Source organism: Lactuca virosa, chromosome 4, assembly GCF_052849685.1.
Source record: "Lactuca virosa cultivar CGN04683 chromosome 4, Lactuca_virosa_CGN04683_v6, whole genome shotgun sequence".
In the NCBI taxonomy this organism is placed as follows: Eukaryota; Viridiplantae; Streptophyta; class Magnoliopsida; order Asterales; family Asteraceae; genus Lactuca; species Lactuca virosa.
In genome coordinates this window covers 318530227-318555852 of record NC_136429.1, presented here as the reverse complement: position 1 = coordinate 318555852, position 25626 = coordinate 318530227, and positions in this window count along the sequence as shown.

Below are 25626 nucleotides of genomic sequence, written 5' to 3'. Positions count from 1 at the left end.
ACAATTCCTGTTTTTGTGTCCAGTATATTCCACAAGGTTAATTACGTCAGTTTAGTGTGAAAATACATCAATATCATCACAATAATACTTCCATCAAATTATCATGATTAGACTGACAGGTTTGTAGAGGTCGTTCAGGTATGGGTGAAGGGTTTTGAGCATCCTAACAACCTTAAGGTGCACATACAACCCTAGAAGCTTGGGAACTATGTTTTCTCTATAATACATGCAAAATGATTTCCAAAGCCTTATCATATCTAGCATGCAATCCTAGGTACATGAATAACAAAAATTCTAGATAGAATTACATACCTTTTTCCTTATAGTTAGTAGCTTGGAGTTTATGAGCATAGCACCAATAGTGTGGATGCCTCAAGTGGTGTCACAAATCACCAAAACAAGTTGGAAGCTCTTGAGAGAATAAGAACACTATATGAAATCGGCCACACTCTTTATGCTCACACACTAGTCCATTCAAGTGCTAAAGATCCCTTTATATAGTATGGAGGATTAGGGTTACATGCATGCAAACCCTCATACCCATGACCTTTCATTTACATAGGATCCATGGGTTAAAAGCTCCATGGACTATCCATGGACTTCATATACTCTTAGCCCATCCTAAATAAATCCTAGCCCAATCCATATATATATATATATATATATATATATATATATATATATATATATATATATATATATATATATATAAGAGTCCATATTTAATTAGCCTCATTTGATCACTAAATTAATTCCAAATTAATTCTTGATCAATACTAATTAAATAATATGATTTCATATTAATATATTATAACTTATAATATATTAATATATCATAAACATCTTATTCTCAAAAGTATATCCATACAAATTGTTCGGTGAAGTGCAACCCAAATGGACCGTGCCGGGTCGGGTTAAGTACATATCAAATATAGTTACGGACTTAGACACCTTATCCAACAGTCTCCCACTTGGATAAGTCTGATAACTATAGTTGCAAGTATAACTTCAAGAACCAACCAGCAATCGTAGCTCTTTAAAACTCTGTTGAACTATGACGCGCCATTTTAGATAAGTGATCATATAATCCTTTGTTCTCAAGATATCAGTCGGACAAATACATGCAACAATGTCGTACTTATTGTCCAGCAGTTTGTTTCTCGATCTATTGATTTGTTTGACATAGAACTAAATTAAACACATCAATTAGGTTCTGACCGGGCCCGACACATAAGTCAAAACAAAATCATCGAGGGGCCCAGATATCGCTTCTAATCCTAGTAGGAACAGATAAAATTTGACTCATATGCTTGTACTGACTACTTGTTGAATTATGCACACAAGCACGTTTTATGACATCAAGTTACTGATGCGTTTTCGTACAATCAATGGATAACCAACTCATAGTCAACAACACATATCTCTAGGTTTAAAGATTTATATGATATTACCATCTCACGATCACTCGAGATAAATTCTATGAAGTGATACAAGTGAGCGTGGGTTTAATCCAATATTCAGCCCTTATGAGTACTCATGAATATTGCAGCAACCATTGCTATGTCTAATACACCTTAGACAAATCTACAAGCCAAATTGATGCAGTCTTAATTCAAAACCTAATTCCAATGTATGACCGACTGTGGAGAATTTGAATAATATAATTATTCTGGAAGTCAAAACATGCAAAATTGAAACAATAGTAAACAATTAACATAAGATAGTAACACTTTACTTATAAATAAACAACAACTTTTATTTAATCACCAAATGTCAATTAGATTTTACAAGTTTCAGAAATAGCTATCTAATTATTAAAACTAATATCATCCCTCAGCCCGATGCTTTTTGCATGCTGCAAATGCCTAACGCTAGTCAGTCCGTTCGTGAGGGGATCTGCATGATTTTCTTCTGACGATACCCTCATTGCCATGAGGAGTCCTTCTTCTATCTTGTGTTTTATGATGTGATATTTTCTGTCAGTGTGTCTGGATCTACCATGATCTCTTGGCTCCTTGGCTAAGGCAACCGCACTATTGCTGTCACAAAAAATTTCCATAGGCTTCTTTATAGCTGGTACAACTCCAAGGTCTCCGATGAAGTTCTGTAGCCATATCGCCTCCTTTGTTGCCTTGCTTGCTGCTATGTACTCTGATTCGCAAGTTGAATCAGCTACTGTCTCCTGCTTGGAACTTTTCCAAGTAATTGCTCCTTCATTGAGGGTAAAGACCCAGCCTGACTGAGAGCAAAAATTATCCCTTTCAGTCTGAAAGATAGCATCGCTATACCCAACCACTCTCAAGTCATCACTCCCACCCGAGAAAAGGACCCAGTCCTTAGTCCTTCACAGGTACATGAGAGTATTCTTTACCGCAGTCCCGCGAGCCATGCCAGGGTTTTCCTGATATCTGCTAACCATGCTCAAAGCAAAGGCCACATCAGGGCGAGTATAGCATACATGATCTAGCCAACAGCGGAAGCATATGGTAATCGACTCATCTCAGCTATCTCAGCCTCTGTACTCGGACTCTGAGTCTTACTCAGTTTGGCATTGTGCTGGATCGGTAAATCCCTTTCTTGGAATTCTGCATGTTGAACCTTTTCATAGCGAAACACTTCCCAAGCTATGACTTAACCTCCTGCAAAGTTGGGGTGTCATTTCCTATGAGTAGTATGTCATCCACATACAGTACCAAAAAGCTAACTATACTCCCAGTAGACCTAACATATACACATGACTCATCCTCGCTCCTCGAAAAACCAAACTATTTGACTTTCTTATAGAAACAAAGATTCCATCTACGAGATGCTTGTTTCAATCCATAAATGGATTTCTCAAGCTTACACACTCTATTAGGGTACTTAGCATCGAAAAACCCCTCTGGCTGATTCATGTAAACATCCTCAGCCAACATTCCATTAAGGAAAGCGGTTTTGACATCCATTTTCCATATTTCATAATCATGAAATGCAGCTATGACCACCAAAATCCTAATAGCACTGTTTAGAGTCTGTTTGAGCATTCTGAGCCTACTACACCAAAGGAATGAGTGAAAGGAAGTGTCAATTGAAGTTGTAACCTAACAAGCAAGCCATAAACCCCTTTTATGAGGAGTTTATGGCCAAGACACTTGATTTTACGGCCGTAAACTCATGGTGGCCGTAAAATCTTGGCTATATATGTGATACTTGGCCATTTTTCAACACTTTTACCATTTTGAAGCCTAGAAACCGATTTCTCTCTCAACTATCATCAATAACTTTCATCTCAATATTCAATCTAGTAAGTAATCTTTCCATTTTCAAGTTGATATCCTTCAATATCTAGTGAATACAAATGATTTCATCCACGTAATCTCTTCTTTTGGTTAGATCTTCAAGTGTTCTTCATTTCTTCAAGAACACTCTTGTGCTTTGGGCCGAAAACTACTCTTTCAAGCTTCTGCATTGTAAGTAATCTCTTATATACTTATTACCTTGTAAAGACCCTTGAATTACTCCTTGAAATCAAACATTTCCCAAGAACATGAGGTGTTTACGGCCAAGAGCATCTCCCTTGGCCGTAAACCCTAATTAGTGGTGCATATGGACCATAACTTCTTCCTAAGGCTTGGTTAAGAGTCTAGAACACTTCCTTATGATTTTAAGACCTTTAAATCACCATTGGTACAAAATACCATGATTTTACGGCCGTAAACTCAGAGGGCCGTAAACCCATCGGATGTGAACTCATGGGAGTCTTACCATTTGGGCCGTAAACTACAATGTGAGGCCCTACACCCCTTATATGCAACCCTATGTGGTTTAACACTTCATTACAAGTGTTTCCTAGTCCCTAAGGTTGTTCCATTGCATGATTAGTTGTTATAAACACTAATTATGTTCATATATGTGTCATTATATGCTAAATAGGATCCATGTGTGCTCAAGCTTTCACTTGACACTTAGCATCCTTTATCGATCTTACATTCGAGTTACTCACTACAGGTGAGTTCATACCCCTTAACTTATCTTTTAAATGATTTTAAATGCTTTAATGCGGGGGGGGGGGGGGGATACAAGTTGAACTATTATAGTTATTATATCAATCACATGTGATTAATAACTACCAAACAAGTGGATTTCTTACTTTTCAAACTGTGTTATCAAACAAACTACTTCAAATCGTTTTATAAACTCTTTTACATGTTAAATACTTTCTATTAAACTCTTTTAAACTTATATTTTGTCAAAAGCATATCTATATAGATATAGTTATATAAGTAGGATTGAAAGGACTTAGGACTGATAGCTCGCCTTACTTCCTGTTCCTTGTTTGGTTGTGGACTTAGAGTATCGGTTGTTTGTCCGAAGGTTGTTTGAATCTTAATTATATATTATGTATATGTGTATAGATATAAAAGTTATTCATTCAGTTCAATACCTTTGGGTAGCAAAGGTATACAAACATGTTCATTTATACAAACAACATTGCTAGTAAACTATAATAGGTATAGTTTAGGAAGTTACTAATACTATTACTAGAACAAAGAAACATACAAAGAGTCAGTTTATACATGAGTCAATACTCACTATAAAGAGAAACAGATAGAAAATACTATAATGAGAAACAATACTCACTATAAAGAGAAACAAATAGAGAATACTATAACGAGAAACAATACTCACTATAAAGAGAAACAGATAGACCATACTATAACGAGAATCAGTTCATACTACACACTATATACTAGAGAACATACAACATACTAGACAGAGAGAACATACACTACACTAGTACATACTATACAAATACAAGAATACTATAACATTAATGTGAGATACTACTTCATGGCTCGGCATATACTGTTGTGTCACGTTTTGTACCTAGAGTCTCCTGGAGGGAGAGCGTGAATTTGTGTATAGATCTATACGGGACTGACCCTCCTACACCTTGCTGCTAGCTACAGTGGGACCTGCAGGTCTGCAGGTGACGAATGTCATATCATTTCGACGTCTCGAACGTCGTGTTTTACTGGTCAATCGAGTATGGTTACAATCATACCACATTTTACCTTAATTAACTAACAAGTTTAAAGGTAGTTAGTACATTAGTAGTTACCTAGATAAAACTACAGTACATCTTTATTTTTCCCAATTCATTCACATTGTGATCTTCTGACATAAACGGTAATGAAAAACTATATTTTGGTAATGATAGTCATACTTTGGGAAAACTCATACTTTTACAAAAGAACAAACATAGAAAACAGTTGGGTCTTGGTAGAAGACTGCTTTAGTAGAAAATATAGGATTTTCTAGGAAGGTTTCAAACATTTACATTAAACACTTACAAACATTTACATCAAACACATACAAACTTTTACATCAAACATTTACAATTACATCCTTCAACCTTATACAAACAATGACACTAAAATACTTATGAACTCACCAGCTTTAATGCTGATCTACGCTTTCAAAATAACTTGTATTCTCAAGTCGCCAATAGACAGGTACTGATGGCCAGGTTTTGAGAAGATGAAGCACATTCAAGACTCATCTATTATTTTGATTATTCATTTTGGTGTCTTATAAACTTCAGAAAACACTTGTATTAAAATTATTACTATTAATGCAATGGATGATGTTGTTGCTTGTTTACTAGTATACATTGTTGTGATACTATACATGACGTCCTCCGCCCTCGAACGTTTCTGCCGTTCCGGTTTTGGGGTGTGACAGATTGGTATCAGAGCATTGTTTATAGTGAATTGAGTATATCAACCCATAAAAGGTATACAACTATAAACACAACAGGATTAAAATACTCAGACCAAGAGTTATACTTTTAAATAATAAAATATTTAACCAAAGTATACATACCTGCATTCATACTAGAATCAGTGTCACTAGGACAGAACAAAAGTATCACGATTGTTGGACAAAGCGAGTACTCTTGGGCACATATAATCAGATCTGGGAGTGATATAGGCTGATCAACTATATATTTCCGAGAAATGATTAGCATGTGTCCAGGATTGTTTGTAATGTTGCAGCAAGTTTAAAAACTTGACAACACTACTACAACGAAAACATTAGAACGAAACCTAAACTTAAAATACTATAGGACTATTTTGTGCTACTATAAATTACTTAGGTGCAAACTGAAAAGGTCTTTATTAGTATGTCAATAGTTGCGGAGTGGATACGCTAAGGTTACATGTGACTAGGGTGTTATAGACTTAGAATCTGTGACCTTTGCTCTACTTCTTGTTCCTTGTTTGGTTGTGGACTTAGAGTTAGGGTCACTAATTCGAAGGTCTATCCTGTTTTGGTTACATATGACTGGTATTCACTACGCAAAGGTTGGAGTAACTGATAAGGATCATCTTATAATTATCTTAATTAGTTCGTCTATTAATTATTTCTTTTACCCCTTTTCTCGCTTAGATAACATGGCTGGATTCCATATCCCCGGAGACCCGTAATTTCCTAACCAAGGCGACGGAGGATGGCTTGATGTTGAGCCTGAAGTGGAACTTGCAATTCCACTGGATGATGACCTTGCTGAGAACCTCCCGGAGGATTCTGACTCCGAGCCAGAAGTTAACGATCAACCCCTGGTAGCTCCAAACCCACGTCCGACATTTCAAGGTCCCACACATCTGTGGGCAGCAAACTTGAACAGATGGAGCCACGAACAGGGTCAGCCTTTACCTTACAACGAAGATCGAAGCTTCTATGACTTGAGAGAGGGAGGCTCAGCGGACAGAACCTTGCCTATTCTAGTCCGCAGGGTTGCTCGTACTGATGAGCAGGGTAGAGCGGCTATCAACCAAATCATGGAGGTCGATGCTAATGCGGGAGTCAATACCGTACGTATTCGTCATCTGGAGTCTGCTCAGGCGAGAACTCAGAGTCAGAATGCGGCTCTACAGAGAGAACTTACTGAAACCCAAGCCGAAGTCAGGGTATTTCGAGCTCGGCAGGCTATGTCTGAAAGGCGCATGAGGGACATGGAGCGCCGTCTGTCAGAATAAAGAACTCACTCTAGTGGTTCTCGTTGCAGATAGAGCCTACTCAACTTTCTCTTTTGGATATAAATTAGGACTATGTAAAAGCTCTAGTTTTAGTTCCTGTCTATTTTAAGACCTTGAACTTTCGGTAGATAGGTCTTTATTCTGTCAAAATTTTCTCATCCTGGTGTGATGTAAGACCTACTTCTAGGTCATTTTTCCCAAACTTGTTACATTTGTAATACCAGTATAATTGACAGATATCTAATCTACTAGAAATTAAGTATACAATCATGCTTTCATCTGTGTTGTAGGGCTATGAAGAGTTAGTCCATGAGTCACTCTCATCATACTCTCTATTACATTCTTATCAATATCTTCATCTTTGTGATCTTATAGCTTCAAGATGCCTGCACGTCGATCAGCGAGACGCACTACTCCAATCACTCCAATTCCAACTCCTCCTCCTCAATACAACCCAGCGGCTATTCAAGCTGCTGTGAATGCGGCTGTTACTGCAGCTCTAGCACAATTCACCATCACCGGTACTAGCGGGAGTGGGACTAATGTGCCTCCCACCCCAGTTGAAGCTCCAGTGTGCTCTAGGGAGTGCTCATATAAGGATTTCACCAGCTGCAAACCCAGGGCCTTCAATGGAACTGGCGGAATCATTGCCCTCTGACAATGGTTCGAGAAGACGGAGTCGATCTTTGAGATCTGCTCCTGTCCGGAAGGGAGCAAGGTAAAATTTGCCGCTTGCACCTTCGCGAACCGAGCTCTGACGTGGTGGAACAGTCATGTCAAGTCAGTATCCGTTATAGTGGCAAATGCCATCGGCTGGGAAGCTCTTGAGGAGCTGATAATCGAGGAGTACTGCCCGAGGGGCGAAGTACAGAAGTTAGAGCAGGAGCTCTGGAGCCTAACCATGAAGGGCTCCGACATAGTCTCCTACACTGCCAGATTCAGCGATCCGGTAGCGCTATGTCCGGGAATGGTCCCTTCTGAGGCCAAGAAGGTGGAGAGGTACATATAGGGGCTGGTGCCTCTATTTCAGGGGAACGTCTTAGCTTCCAACCCCACTACCTTCGATAGTGCCAAGCGATTGGCACAAAGGCTCATCGACCATGGGGTCCCAACCCTATTAGCAACAACAACCCTAGCCATCTCAGAACCCTCCGAAGCCGCCGACAACAAGCAGAAATTCTAGGATGACAAGAAGAAGAACAAGGCTGCCAAAAAGCAGCAGGTCGTAGCTATCCACGTTGCGATATCACCTGCCGCTGCTGCACCGGTAAAACAGTACGTGGGAAACTTGCCCGAAGTGCAACAAGTGCAGCTTCCACCATAACAGACCCTGCTGTGAAATGCAGTGCTCTAACTATAACAGGAAGGGGCACACTGCCCGTTTCTGTAAGGCTCCTGCAAAGCCAATTACCCAAGTCCCCGGTGCTGGTGTGGGCCAGGCTTGCTACGGTTGTGGCTAGTGGGCCACTTCAAGAGGAACTGCCCTAAGGCAGGGAATGCCGGCGGAGTGGGAAGAGTTTTGGCTATAGGCCACGAGGAAGCAGTTGCCGACCCCACAGTGGTCACTGGTACGTTTCTCCTCGATAACTCATATGCATGCATTCTGTTTGATAGTGGAGCGGAGAGGAGTTTCGTGAACCAGAAATTTGCTCACTTACTTAAGAATAAATCGCATGCACTTAAAGAACCGTTTACAATAGAAATGGCTAACGGAAAGACAGAGAGTACTAGCTGCATATAACTAGGTTGTTCACTAACACTAGATAGCCATTCATTTCCGATCGACCTCACGCCGGTCTCAATTAAAAGTTTCGACGTCATAATCGGCATGGATTGGTTGAGCTCTCATCGTGTCGATATCATGTGTTTTGAAAAGGCCGTTCGCCTTAATCTGCCGTCTAGCGAAACCCTAGTAATCTACGGTGACAAACCCGACACCAACCTTCGCCTCATCTCGAGTATCCAAGCCCAAAAATTCTTGCGAAAGGAATGTCGCGCATTCCTTGCTCATGTTTTTGATGTAAGCCAAAAAACGAAATACATTAACAACATTCCAGTAGTACACGATTTTGTGACAACCCGAAATTTCTATCATGTACAAGCCATTCACTTCAATCAAAGTCAGACTAGTTTTTGCTAACTTTTAGCACCGTATAGGATCTGTTTGAGCTTACCGAGCTTAGTACATCAAAGGATCAAATACTAGAATGGGTCAACTAAAGTTCCAAACCACCCAACATGCCTTAAACCCTCAAATGAGGAGTTTACGGCCATGAGACCATGGGTTTACGGACGTAAACTCATGGTGGCCGTAAACTCCATGCCTATATATCAAATACTTGGCCATTTTCATTCATTATCACACTTTCAAGTCTAGAACTCGGTTTTGCTCTCAAGTAACATCAAGAACTTTCATTCTAATCTTCAATCTTGTAAGTAATAGTTCCATTTTCAACTTGATATCCTTCCATATCTAGTCAATATACATGATTTCATCCATGAAATCTCTTCTTTTGGTTAGATCTTCAAGTGTTCTTCATTTCACCAAGAACACCAAGAACACACACTAGTGTTCTTGGACCTTAAACACCCTTACAAGCTTCTATATTGTAAGTACTCTACCCTTAGCTTGTTACATACTAGAATCACTTGATAACCAACTAGAAAACACCAAGAAATCATGGACAAAAGGGTGTTTACGGCCAAGGCAATCTCCCTTGGCTGTAAACTCTACTTATTGGTGCAAAGTTGCCAAAAACACCTTCCTAAGCCTTAAATCTAGGTCTAGAACACTTCCAAGATGAGTATAGGACCTTAAACATCAAGAAAATCAAGAACATATGGTGTTTACGGCCAATGCAATCTCCTTGGGCCGTAAACACTCATAAGTGGTGCATTTGTGCCACCACTCCTTCCTAAGGCTTAGAATTGAACTTAGAACACTTCCTATTGACTTGTAAGACCTTATAACACAACTTGGTACAAAATACCACGAGTTTAAGGCCGTAAACTCATGGGGGTTTACCCCTGGGCCGTATACTCATGTGATGCATCCATGTTGGCCGTAAACTCCAATGTGAGGCCATACTTCCCTTAGATGCAACCCTTTGGTACTTCTAGCACTTGAATTAAAGTGTTTCCATGTCCTAGGGTGTCTTTACTTGCTTAATTAGTTGTTAATTAACTAATTAGATACATATATGTGTCATTATATGTTAAATAGGATCCGTGTGTATGCTCAAGTCTTCACTTGACACTTAGCATCCTATACCACTCGTTCATCCAAACCGCTCACTACATGTGAGTTCATACCCCTTAATCAACCTTTTAAATGATTTTAAATTCTTTTATGGGGGGGGGGGGGGGAATACAAGTTGAACTAATATAGTTATTATATCAATCACATGTGATTAATAACAACCAAATAAGTGGATTTCTTACTTTTCAAACATTGTTATCAAACAAGCTACTTCAAATCGTTTTATAAACTCTTTTACATGTTAAATACTTTCTATTAAACTTGTTCTTATATGCCAAACTGCTTTTAAATCGTCTTATAAAATGACACCAAGTCATCAATATTTATATAAACTCTTCAAAAGGCTTTACAAAACTTCCTTCTAAACTTAGATTTTGTAAAATGCGTATCTATATAGATATAGTTATATAAGTAGGAGTAAAAGGACTTAGGACTGATAGCTCACCTTACTTCCTGTTCCTTGTTTGGTTGTGGACTTAGGGTATCGGTTGTTTGTCCGAAGGTCGTTTGAATCTTAGTTACATATTATGTATATGTATATAGATATAAAATTTCCTTCATTCAGTTCAATACCTTTGGGTAGCAAAGGTATACAAACATGTTCATTCATACCAACAACATTGCTAGTAAACTATAATAGGTATAGTTTAGCAAGTTACTAATACTATTACTAGAACAATGAAACATACAAAGAGTTAGTTCATATATGAGTCAATACAGACTATTATGAGAAAATAAGAGAACATACTATACACCATACAAGAGAACATACTATACACTAGTATAGAAAGAACATTACTACGTTATGACTTAGTATACAAATACGGATATATGATAATTTAATGTGACATACTATTTAAGGATACAACAAGACAGTGTTGTAACATATTGTAACCAGAGTCTCCTGGAGGGAGAGCGGGCATCTTGTGTATAGATCTATATGGGACAGAAACTCCCACACCCCGACTGCTAGCTACAGTCCCAACCGATAAGGCCAAGGGGTGAAAAAATGTCACCTTACTACATATGACACCGGAGGGTCATCATTTATTAAGTCGTCGATCAGTATGGTTACATACGAGTTCACATTTAAACCTTTAATTAACCAACTTGGGATTAAAGGCAAAAGACTCCCCGAGGGGTATTGTACATTTAATACTACCTGGAGTCTGTATTTTATCATTTTATAACCAGCAGTGTCCCTGCTGAGGTAAAACGTTATTTTCCCTATTACATTTACTTTGTGATCTTCTCACATATTCATTAATGTATAAGCTATATTTAGTTAATGATAGTCATTCTTGGGAAAATACACACTTTTACAAGAAACAAACATATAGAGCATTTTGATGCCTTGATAGAAGGCTACTTTTAGTAGAAAATATAGGATTTTCTAGGAGATACAATTTCTTACAGCAAACATTTACATTGAACTAATACAAACATTTTCTTCAGACTTACAAACATTTTCGTGCAAACAATAACACTAAATACTTATGAACTCACCAGCTTTAATGTTCATAAACTCTTTCAAAATAACTTCTATTCTCAGGTCATTAGTAGACAGGTACAGTCGACCAGGTTTTGAGAAGACGGAGCGTGTTCCAAACTCGTCTTTTATTTTGATTACTTGATTTCGGTATCTTATTACTATGAAAGAACACACTTGTATAAAATTATACTATTAATAAAATGGATGATGTTGTTGCTTGTTTACTACTTTGAATTGTTATGATACTGTACATGGCGTCCTCCACCCCCGAACGTTTCTGCCGTTCCGATTTTGGGGTGTGGCAGATTTTCCCGACAACTTTCCAGAAGAACTCCCAGAATTACCTCCGCAATGTCAAGTCGAGTTCAGAATCGACTTAGTTCCAGGGGCTACCCCCGTAGCCAAATCGCCCTATCGTCTAGCACCAGCTGAGATGCAGGAGCTATCCAGTCAACTTAACGAATTGCTCAGCAAGGGCTTTATCAGACCAAGCTTCTCACCCTGGGGAGCACCGATCTTGTTCGTCATGAAGAAAGACGGATCGTTCCATATATGCATCGACTACAGAGAACTTAACAAGTTAACCGTCAAGAATCGTTACCCTCTGCCTCGCATAGACGATTTGTTTGACCAACTGCAAGGGGCGAATTACTTCTCAAAGATTGGCCTGAGATCCGGGTATCACCAATTACGAGTGTTAGGAGAGGATGTTCCGAAGACAGCCTTCCGAACTCGTTATGGACACTACGAGTTTGTAGTGATGCCGTTCGGATTCACCAATGCGCCCGCAATATTCATGGACTTAATGAATAGGGTGTGCCGTCCTTACTTGGATCAGTTCGTCACTGTCTTCATCGATAACATACTTATGCGAAGTTCTTAATGAATAGGGTGTGCCGTCCTTACTCTGGTAGTAAGGAGGAGCATAGTCAGCATCTGTGTCAGGTCTTGGAAACACTGCGGTCAGAGAAACTCTATGCGAAGTTCTCGAAATGCGAATTTTGGATCCGAAGAGTCGAATTCTTAGGGCACGTGGTTAGTGAAGAGGGAATACACATGGACCCTTCTAAAATTAAATCCATTGAGAACTGGTCAGCACCGAAGATGCCTACAGAAATTCGTCAATTTCTAGGCCTCGTTGGCTACTATCGCAGGTTCATTCAGAACTTCTCTCGGATTGCGAAACCGCTTACAACATTGACCCAGAAGGGCGTGGCCTTTGTCTGGGAAGAGAAGGAAGAGAAAGCGTTCCAAACGCTAAAGCGAGCCTTATGCACCGCCCCGATACTGTCTATCCCCGAAGGGATAGAAGACTTTGTAGTTTACTGCGATGCATCCAATCAAGGGCTCGGCTGTGTTCTGATGCAACGAGGAAAGGTCATCGCCTATGCCTCAAGACAGCTGAAGACACACGAGGTCAACTACACCATACATGATCTTGAGTTAGGAGCAGTGGTGTTTGATCTGAGGATCTGGAGACACTACCTGTATGGTACAAAAAACACTATCTTTACAAACCACAAAAGCCTACAACACATATTCGACCAGAAGGAGCTCAACATGAGACAACGACGATGGGTCGAGCTACTCAGTGATTACGAATGCGAAATTTTTTATCATCCCGACAAGGCCAATGTAGTTTCTGACGCCCTGAGTCGGAAAGAATACTCTGGTCGTAGAGTCAAATCATTGACTATGACTATCCATTCACACTTGTCCACACAGATTAAGGAAGCTCAGCTCGAAGCTTTGAAACCTGAAAATGTGGCGAGTGAATCCCTGAGAGGGATGGATAAGAACTTAGTGGTCAAGGGTGGCGGAGCCTTATATCTCGTGGATAGGATCTAGACACCGAAACACGGAGGTTTCAGAGACTTGATCATGACCGAAGCTCACAACACTCGATATTCCGTCCACCCAGGTTCAGATAAGATGTATCAGGATCTTAAAAAGTTATACTGGTGGCCTAACATGAAAGCAGAGATTGCTACCTTCGTGAGTAAATTCCTTACTTGCGCCAAGGTTAAGGTCGAATAACAGAAGCCATCAGGGTTACTTCAGCAACCGGAGATACCTGAGTGGAAGTGGGAGCGGATCACGATGGACTTCATAACCAAGTTGCCCAAGACGACGGGTGGTCTCGATACCATTTGGGTGATCGTAGACAGGTTAACCAAGTCCGCACACTTCCTACCTATCAAAGATACTGACAAGATGGAGAAACTAACAAGAACATACATCAGAGAGATTGTACGACTGCATGGTGTTCCCATATCCATTATCTCTGATAGGGATAGTAGATTCACTTCGAGGTTCTAGTAGTCGCTACAAAGTTCCCTAGGAACTAGGCTGGACATGAGTACAGCCTACCATCCGCAAACCGAAAGACAAAGTGAGAGGACTATTCAGACTTTGGAAGATATGTTACGAGCCTGCGTGATAGACTTTGGGAAGGCATGGGATACTCATTTACCCCTTGTCGAGTTTTCCTACAATAATAGTTATCACACGAGCATAAAGGCTACTCCATTTGAAGTCCTCTATGGCCGTAAGTGCAGATCCCCTCTGTGATGGGCTGAGGTGGGCGACATGTAGTTAGCTAAAGGACAAGTTCCTAACAACACTCTCACAGGTCCGGAGATCATTCGGGAAACGACAGAGAAGATCGTTCAGATTCGTGAACGATTGAAAGCCTCTAGAGACCGACAGAAAAGCTACGCAAACAAGCGATGGAAACTGTTGGAATTCCAGGTGGGCGACCGTGTTCTATTGAAGGTCTCACCCTGGAAGGGCTTGATAAGCTTCAGAAAGCGTGGAAAGCTAAATCCATGATACGTAGGGCCTTTCGAGATTCTCGCAAGAATCGGCCCTGTAGCTTACAAACTCAAACTACCTCGCGAACTCAGTAACGTACATTCTACTTTCCACGTCTCGAAATTGAAAAAGTGTCTGTCCGACGAGACTCTTGTAATCTCACTCGACGAGATCGAGATCAACGAGAGCCTCAACTTAGTGGAAGAACATGTAGAGATCATGGACTGAGAGATCAAGCAAACTAAGCAAAGTCGTATCCCGATAGTGATGGTTTGCTGGGACGCCAAGCGAGGACCTGAATTCACTTGGGAGCACGTGGATCAAATGAAACTAAAATATCCTCATCTTTTCGTTTAGTTATTTGTAATTACTTATTTGCTTAAACTCTAATTTTGGGACGAAATTCTCTCTAACGGGGGGATGATGTGACAACCTGAAATTTCTATCTTGTACAACACTTAAACTCAATCAAAGTCAGACTTGTGTCTGCTATCTTCTAGCACTGTTTAGAGTCTGTTTGAGCATTCTGAGCCTAGTACACCAAAGGAATGAGTGAAAGGAAGTGTCAATTGAAGTTGTAACCTAACAAGCAAGCCATAAACCCCTTTCATGAGGAGTTTACGGCCAAGACACATGAGTTTACGGCCTTAAACTCATGGTGGCCGTAAACTCTTGGCTATATATGTGATACTTGGCCATTTTTCAACACTTTTACCATTTTCAAGCCTAGAAACCGATTTCTGTCTCAACTATCATCAAGAACTTTCATCTCAATCTACAATATAGTAAGTAATCTTTCCATTTTCAACTTGAAATCCTTCAATATCTAGTGAATACACATGATTTCATCCACGAAATCTCTTCTTTTGGTTATACTTCAAGTGTTCTTCATTTCTTCAAGAACACTCTTGTTCTTTGGGCCGAAAACTACTCTTTCAAGCTTCTGCATTGTAAGTATCTTCTTATATACTTAATACCTTGTAAAGACCCTTTAATTACTCCTTGAAATCAAGCATTTCCCAAGAACATGAGGTGTTTACAGCCAAGAGCATATCCCTTGGCCGTAAACCCTAATTAGTGGTGCATATGGACCATAACTTCTTCCTAAGGCTTGGTGAAGAGTCTCGAACACTTCCTTATGATTGTAAGACCTTTAAAGCACCATTGGTACAAAATACCATGATTTTACAGCCTTAAACTCATAGGGCGGTAAACCCATGGGCTGTGAACTCATGTGAGTCTTACCATTTGGGCCATAAACTCCAATGTGAGGCCCTACACCCCTTATATGCAACCCTATGTGGTTTAACACTTCATTACAATTGTTTACTAGTCCCTAAGGTTGTTCCATTGCATGATTAGTTGTTATAAACACTAATTGTGTTCATATATGTGTCATTATATGCTAAATAGGATTCGTGTGTGCTCAAGCTTTCACTTGACACTTAGCATCCTTTATCGATCTTACATTCGAGTTACTCACTACAGGTGAGTTCATACACCTTAACTTATCTTTTAAATGATTTTAAACACTTTAATGGGGGGGGGGGGGGAATACAAGTTGAACTGTTATAGTTATTATATCAATCACATGTGATTAATAACTACCAAACAAGTGGATTTCTTACTTTTCACACTGTGTTATCAAACAAACTACTTCAAATCATTTTATAAACTCTTTTACATGTTAAATACTTTCTATTAAACTCTTTTAAACTTATATTTTGTCAAAATCATATCTATATAGATATAGTTATATAAGTAGGATTGAAAGGACTTAGGACTGAAAGCTCGCCTTACTTCCTGTTCCTTGTTTGGTTGTGGACTTAGGGTATCGGTTGTTTGTCCGAAGGTCGTTTGAATCTTAATTATATATTATGCATATGTGTATAGATATAAAAGTTCTTCATTCAGTTCAATACCTTTGGGTAGCAAAGGTATACAAACATGTTCATTCATACAAACAACATTGCTAGTAAACTATAATAGGTATAGTTTAGGAAGTTACTAATACTATTACTAGAACAAAGAAACATACAAAGAGTCAGTTCATACATGAGTCAATACTCATTATAAAGAGAAACAGATAGAGAATACTATAACGAGAAACAGTACTCACTATAAAGAGCAACAGATAGAGAATACTATAACGAGAAACAATACTCACTATAAAGAAAAACAGATAGAGCATACTATAACGAGAATCAGTTCATACTACACACTATACACTATAGAACATACTACATACTAGACAGAGAGTACATACACTACACTAGTACATACTATACAAATACAAGAATACTATAACAATAATGTGAGATACTACTTCATGGCTCGGCATATACTACTGTGTGACGTTTTGTACCTAGAGTCTCCTGGAGGGAGAGCGTGAATTTGTGTATAGATCTATACGGGACTGACCCTCCTACACCTTGCTGATAGCTACAGTGGGACCTGCAGGTCTGCGGGTGACGAATATCATATCATTTCGACGTCTCGAACGTCGTGTTTTACTGGTCAATCGAGTATGGTTACAATCATATCACATTTTACCTTAATTAACTAACAAGTTTAAAGGTAGTTAGTGCATTAGTAGTTACCTAGATAAAGCTACAGTACATCTTTATTTTTCCCAATTCATTCACATTGTGATCTTCTCACATAAACGGTAATGAGAAACTATATTTTGGTAATGATAGTGATACTTTGGGAAAACTCATACTTTTACAAAAGAACAAACATAGAAAACCGTTGGGTCTTGGTAGAAGAGTGCTGTAGTAGAAAATATAGGATTTTCTAGGAAGGTTTCAAACATTTACATCAAACACTTACAAGCATTTACATCAAACACTTACAAACTTTTACATCAAACATTTACAATTACATTCTTCAAACTTATACAAACAATGACACTAAAATACTTATGAACTCACCAGCTTTAATGCTGATCTACGCTTTCAAAATAACTTGTATTCTCAGGTCGCCAATAGACAGGTACCGATGGCTAGGTTTTCAGAAGATGGAGCACATTCAAGACTCATCTTTTAATTTGATTATTCATTTTGGTGTCTTATAAACTTCCGAACACACTTGTATTAAAATTATTACTATTAATACAATGGATGATGTTGTTGCTTGTTTACTAGTATGCATTGTTGTGAAACTATACATGACGTCCTCCGCCCCCGAACGTTTCCGCCGTTCCGGTTTTGGGGTGTGACACTTCACTACTGGTGAGAAGGTCTCATCATAGTTAGCTCCCGGAGTTTGAGTATAGTCCTTCACCACCAGTTGCTCTTTGTACGTGTGCACCTTCCCATCCATGTCACTCTTCTTCTTGAAGATCCATTTGCACCCAACTATCTTACGAGCCGGTACATTGTCAACCAAGTTCCAAACTTGATTGTCATATATGGACTGAATCTCGTTGTCCATAGCCTCCTTCCATTTGGCAGACTCGGGGCCTGCCATGGCTTCCCTCTAGTTATTAGGTTCATCCAAATCTACCACTGTACTATCACTAATAAATATATCACCTTCAACAGTGATATGATAACCATAATAAAACCAGGTGTGTTCCTAACTCTAGTGGAATGCCTCGGAGGTACATACTCATCTATTGGCTCAACAAGAGTTTCCTCCTCAGGTTGGTCGCTAGTTTTTGAGGTTCCTTCACCACTTGACTCTTGAAGCACTTCAAGGTCAATTTGCCTCCCACTGTTTCCTTGGCTTATAAATTCATTCTCACGAAAGACTCCTCTCCTTGCTACAAAGACCACATTCTCACTAGGTCTGTAGAAGAGATAACCAAAGGATTTTTGTGGGTAGCCGATGAAAATACACCTCTCACTTCAAGGTTCAAGCTTGTCCTGAGACTCGCACCTCACGAAAGCCTCATAACCCCAAATCTTGATGTGGTCTAAATTTGGAACTTTCCCAGTCCACATATCATGAGGTGTTTTGGCAACCTTTTTAGTAGGGACTAGATTAAGGATATGGGCGGCAGTCTCTAAGGCATACCCCCAGAATGAGATTGGTAACGAAACTCGACTCATCAAGGAACGAACCATGTCCAACAAGGTTCGATTGCGCCTCTCAGCCACACCATTCAGCCGTGGTGTCCTAGGAGTTGTCAATTATGAGACAATCCCACATTCCTTAAGATAGTCAACGAACTCAATACTAAGATACTCTCCTCCCCGATTAGATTGGAGCATCTTGATGTTCCTGCCCAATTGATTCTCCACTTCCTGCTTAAACTCTTTGAACTTTTCAAAGGTTTCTGACTTATGCTTGATTAAGTAGATATATCCATATCTACTATAATCATCAGTAAAAGTCACATAGAAGCGATTAGCATCCCTTGCGGCGGTTTTGAAGGGTTCACACACATCTGTGTCTATGAGGTCCAACAAACCCTCACCCCTCTCACAAGTACCAGTGAAGGGTGACTTTGTCATTTTTCCAAGTAAACAAGACTCGCAACTATCATCCGACTTTAGGTCATATGATTCCAAAACTCCAGCCTTTTGGAGTTGGCCTATGCGCTTCTTGTTAACATGTCCAAGGCGACAATGCCATAAGGATGCCTTATCTAAATTATTTGAAGAATCAATACACAATACATTATTTCCTAGATTATCTACAACATTCACAGCTTCATATACACCATCACAAGGTAATGCTTTAAAGTATAATACATCTTTGTAGTAAACATTAATAGCACCATTATCATTATCAAATGAAAAAGAAAATCCTTGTTTCTACAAGCGATGGAAAGAAATAACATTTCTCGCCATTTTAGACGAGTAACAACATTTATTCAAATCTAAAATTAACCCATTATTAAGTAATAAAGAATAAACTCCTATCTTGGTAACAGGTGATGCTTTCCTATTGCCCATGATTAAGTTTATCTTCGCGTCCTCCACTTTCTCACTTCTTCTTAGGCCCTGCAAATTAGTACAAATGTGAATACCACAACCTGTATCAAGTACCCAAGATTTAACATGCAATGAGTTATTACACAATATTGTATAAATACCTGCATAGGTGGGTTTAACTTTCCCATCCCTTACATCCTGCAAGTATTTGGGGCAGCTTCGCGTCCAATTCCCATTTTCCTGGAAGTAGAAGCATTGTGCTTCCTTAGGGTTTGAAGAATGAGGAATGGAACCTTTCTTGGTTCCACTTGAAGAGGAGCCATCAAGGGGATTTCCCTTGGTACCCTTCGAAGGGGTCTTCCTCTTCTTCCCCTTCCCCCGCTCAATTGCCAGAACAGGAGCAGTGGTAGGAGTAGGAGTAACAGCTGATGTACTTTTAAGGCCACTTTCAGCGGTCCTTAAAAGTCCTTGAAGCTTGCTGAGTGTGACTTCCTCCTTGTTCATATGATAAGTCATGCGAAACTGATCATAACTTGGAGGTAAGGAATGGAGAATGATGTCAATTGCCATGTCCTCAGGGAAATGCACATTAAGCTTCAATAACAGGTCCACAAACCTTTGCATTTTCTGCAAGTGGCCGGTGAGGGACTCTCCCTCCTTCATCCAAGCTGTTATCATGGAGGAAATGATATCATACCTCTCCTGACGAGCACTCTGATGATACCTATCCATCAGATCCTAGTGCATCTCAAAAGGGTAGAAATCTTCATAGGATTTCTGGAGTTCTGCTGTGATTGTGGCCAACATGATACAAGACACCTTAGTGGCATCTTTCTCATGGGTAGTGTACTCAGCAATCTCCTCAGGAGTAGCAGTCGACTGATCAACAACCTTTAATTCTCTGTCAAGGACATACTCCTTCCCCTCATAGCGAGTAATCATTCTGATGTTCCTAATACATTCATTGAAATTGGAACCATCAAAAGTGACTTTCCCACACAAGTTCATTAGGGAAAAGGAGCTTGTAGGGTTTGAGCCAGTAGCAGTGTTGGAAGACATCTGAAAGAAAGAAAGACAAGATTTATTAGATAAAGAGTCCTTAATAAGTCACCCAAATGCAAAATTAAGGCTAGGACCCTACAACCTACTTATAACTGGAACAGGGATGCCGTAATCCAAGTTATAAAATAGTTGAAGGTAGGTAAATGACGATTTACCAATTTCCACCATGAAAAACGAAAACGATTATTAAGTTTTAATTGGATTTGAAACTCCTAGATCTTTTGAGATACATTGAACTTTCAATGGCATGTTTGAATCTCGATTGTGCCCTCTCAAGTTTGTCACTGGGATGCCGAGGATCACAAAAAAGGTGTGAATAACCATGCAAATTGACTTGGTACCCTCAACTCTATCACCTAATCGATGTGCCGGTTAACCACACGCGCTCCACCGATCTATGATAAAATTAAGTTACCCTTTGCCACTCTTGCTAGTCCTTACTAGTGTGTCGGTTAACCACATGCGCTCCACTAATGACTTGGTAAGGTACAAAATGTAATTTCATGGGTTAGCACCTATTTCACATTTTCCTAAAGTAACTAAGATTGGGAATTAATAAAGATTTAGTTACTTTATAATTTCATTATACTTATAATGAGGATTATGGTCGTATCCTACCCGTTTGGCTAACGACCCTCCACCAGTCAAGGAAGCGGTATGTGAGAATGGACACCCATTAAACTGCCATTTTATAGGCAGTAACCTTATACCCCCCTTATAGACCGGCTTCGTGAATGAGGCCTACTAACGTTAAGACTGAGTTATTATTATACATATCTATATAATTAAACTTTTATTATAATAATAGTATAAGGGTTGAATTTTAAACTTTTAAAATTCTAAGGTTTATTTTGGAATTAAAATATTAATGTGTGAGTCTTTACAAATTCCAAAACTTGAGGGCAAGTTTTGAAACTCTTCAAAACTATTCAACTTCATAACTTATGATTTAATGGCTAATAAAATGAAGACTCTTCATTTTATGTAACCTATGAGTTCTTTAAATGGTTTTAATAAGAATGACTTTTGGTAATCCATAACTTGAGGAAAATTTATGGACTCCATTAAAACATAAAGATCATGGATTTAACTAATCATAATAAACAAATAAACAAGCATGCATGATCATATTCAAACTCATAGTGCAAGACAATTCATATCATCAAATTCAAGACATTTAGCATAATCATATTAACACTAATCTTGAAAGTATGACAATCACCTTGTAATTAGATTAGGATAATCATTTCCATATCATAAAAAAAACAGTTTAAATGATTCAAAACAGTTATAGGTAATGATCCTAACTCAATTCTAGCCAAAAAACTCGAACAACATACAATCTGCACAACAAACTCGTCGAGTTCCTTGAGGAACGCATCGAGTTCATGCCCAAAGTCATGAACTCGTCGAGTTTTTTGCATAAATTCGTCGAGTTCTATGGTCTGTGCAGTTTTTAGTTTTGCAAAATCACATAAACAACAATATAACAGAAAACAAGCCTAGGCTCTGATACCACTGAAGGGTTTTGAACATCCTAAGAACCTTAAGGTGCACATACAGCCCTAGAATCTTTGGAAATATGTTTTCTCTATTATACATGCAAAATGATTTTCAAAGCCTTATTGTATCTAGCATGCAATCCTAGGTACATGAATAACAAAAATTCTAGATAGAATTACATGCCTTTTTCCTTGTAGTGAGTAGCTTGGAGTTTATGAGCCTAGCACCAATAGTTTGGATGCCTCAAGTGGTGTCACAAAATAACCAAAACAAGTTGGAAGCTCTTGAAAGAATAAGAACACTATATGAAATTGGCCACACTCTTTATGCTCACACACTAGTCCATTTCAAGTGCTAAAGACCCCTTTATATAGTATGGAGGATTAGGGTTACATGCATGCAAACCCTAATACCCATGACCTTTCATTTACATAGGTGACATTTATCCCATTAACTTAATCAAAATCGGTAGGTAGCGATTACCAACTGAATAAGATATGTAACTCCTAGATAATAGGATCCCAAATAACTATTACTTTTCTTCGCATGTTTGATCCCATCGATGCCTCAGACCACTCATGCTTAGGTGACCTTTATCACACAAGATTCCAATCAAGTCTTCCTACTTAAAACAACTTGTAGTATTGCAACTAACTAATGAGAAGGTGACCCTTTAGTCACCACAAACTACAAAACTATCTCGAACATCATAAGAAAATCCTATGGGTTAGGTGATCCATTGCTCACTAAACCATGTAAATGATATTGAGTGTTTTTCAAAAGGATGAAAACATGGTCTCATCAATATTGAGTGTTTTGATAAAAACCAAAACTTGGCTGATGATACTTATGCTTTAAATCTCATTTGGCATGCATAAAACATAATATGAACATGGTGTGTTATGTTTAGAACACTAATATCATATACTAAGTTTTGAAGTAAAAATAATCATTAGTTTTATTATTTGTCGTTATAACGTTATAAACCGACTTTAGTTTTTTAATAAAAACTCTTTATTTTTATAAATACATGCAATTTATATAATGTCTAAACAAATATTAAAAAATTTTAAATAATTTAAGTTGGCTATATCTAAGTTTTACAATAAAACTATTTTTAACAAAAAAACAATTTTTAACCAGTAAACCGGTAACCGATAAAAATGTTTTTGTAAATATATATTTCTAAACATCTTATGTTATGTTTTAAATATCTTTTACTCAAACTCAAATTGGTATTATCTTATTTTAGAATGTTATTTGACATATAGAACTCATTTTCATACACAAAACATAAAATAAAATAACATAAAATAAAATCACATGCATTTAATTTAATTTGTATAAACCAAGCCATGTCTAGTAATATTTTTTATGAGCCATCACAAGAATTTTTAAGTCTTTCCAAAAGGAGTTAAGAGACTACTAAAAAGTTCTTCAAGCTCCCACTTATGAAGTTAACTCTTTCTTGCAAAAGGACTTCACGTCTTCATATGGTGAAGGTTGCAACACTTAAACCATTAAGACTATAATTAAGCTCAAAACCAAGAGTAAAAGCTCATGGTTGGGATTATAATCTCAAATGCTTAAGTAATCTTCAAAAAGGTCATCTTTTCATCTTGTTACATTTAAAAATGAATACAACTAGTCTAACTAATTTACTACCACAAATCAACAAATGAAAAAACATACTTGTTTATCTATTACATTGTGACATCCCCCATTTTTCAGAACCAATTAAAACATTTTCTTTACGCTTTATAAAGTTGAGATGCAGAAAATTCCCAGTTAAACAAAATATTTTTGAGGTAACAAAAGTTATTCATTTATTTAAAACCTTGAGGACGCCCTCGTTCATATCCAAACATACAATACACCGTTATTATTAAAAGGTCCTACAACTAGTTATTACAGGCTAATATCTTTATTCCACTCAACATCCTAACTAGACTTCAACAATATTACGTCCACTAACTGTCATGTATAAAATGAGTGGGTCAACTTTGTGGAAATCTGGTGAGATGCATAGGGTTTTCAAGCCCGTAATAATTTAACGATAATAAGTAATATCATTCCTGCAAATAATGATGTCAAATCATCTATAAACTTTGACCCAATACCAACTACCCAATCCAACTGATCCTCATAGATTCTAAGGCAACCATTATCTGGAGGAATCTGCCAACCTGATAAATCATTTCATTATCTGTTTCACTAGACATCTAGGGGTGTCCTTGGCCAGTGTAAATCATATAAGGCAACCAATGATCAGATATTTGATAAATATGTTATCACATTTTATCTACGTCCATGGGTCATAAGTCCATACTAGCAACATCATTCACTAGACGGCCTAAAATAGTCAAGTGTTGTCATCTACTCTGGTCGATGACCCAGACATACTTGCTAGTTGTCTGATCTGGACAAACCATTTTTGGTCATCCAAGAAAGAGGAGAAATACCCCCCTCTGATCTCATACACTCTATTCCAGTCATGAGACCTATTCGACATCAAGCTTAACTTGATCCAAGCAACCTTTACAAGTCTTATTCTTAAACCTAAGGTAATACTTATGATTAAGGGCAAGCGATTTCCGCTACGGTTTCTAATCCAATAGGATTATGCTAAATACAAAAATAGCATATAAAACATATAGTACATGGAAGCATATAATGTTTCATATAAATAGTTCTTTTATTTTAGATTATGATTTTGATAATAACTATGCACTCACTTGATAAAGTGTCTGGTGATTGATGAATCGGGCAGAGCTTCACTTTACACATTTTCCAAAAGACCTATATATACATAACACTAAGTCTTAGTCTAATTTCATGATTTATGAACTATTATCCTAACGGTTTAGATTCCTCAACAGTTCAAAAGTCTACTTCAATATCTATCTAGTAAGGAATAACCAGATAGGATCATATCGGAGGTAGGGTCCATTTGGTATATAGACTAGACTATTTGGAGACCCCACTTTAAACAACTCACTAAATCCTATGTAGAACTCACTCCTGTAAGTAGATCAATCAGTATAACGACTTGGAATCTCTGATGAATATTAATTATAGAATCATAATAACGTTTATGACTATACTTTAAAGTTACACTTAAAATAAACTAAGTATAGCTTAACTTACATAGGTTCTTGATGAAAATCAAGAACTAACCAGACATACTACTGACTCGGGATCTCCCTTTCGAAGGAAACTACTCAGATGGGTACTCAGAGGTGTCACAGGGCTTCTCCGCATGCTAGAATGAAGGAAAAATGGGCTAAATAATGAAAATTTCAGAGGAATGTCGATAGAATAGTGTGAGGAATGACGATGGAATAAGATGTTATTTATAGGGCGAATCGGAGCCGTGTGGGCCATGTACCATGGTGGTGCGTCGTTCCTCTGCTCGGGACAAAGTGATGTGGCAAAATAAAAGCCTGACACATGGCGCAAGGTGGGTGGGGCTGTGTGGCCTTGTCGGGCGCGTGGCGCTCCTGATGCGCACGTACCGATTGGTAGTTTTACAAAATTTCATAACTTCTTCATACAAACTCCGGTTTTGACATTCTTTATATCCCCTAAAAT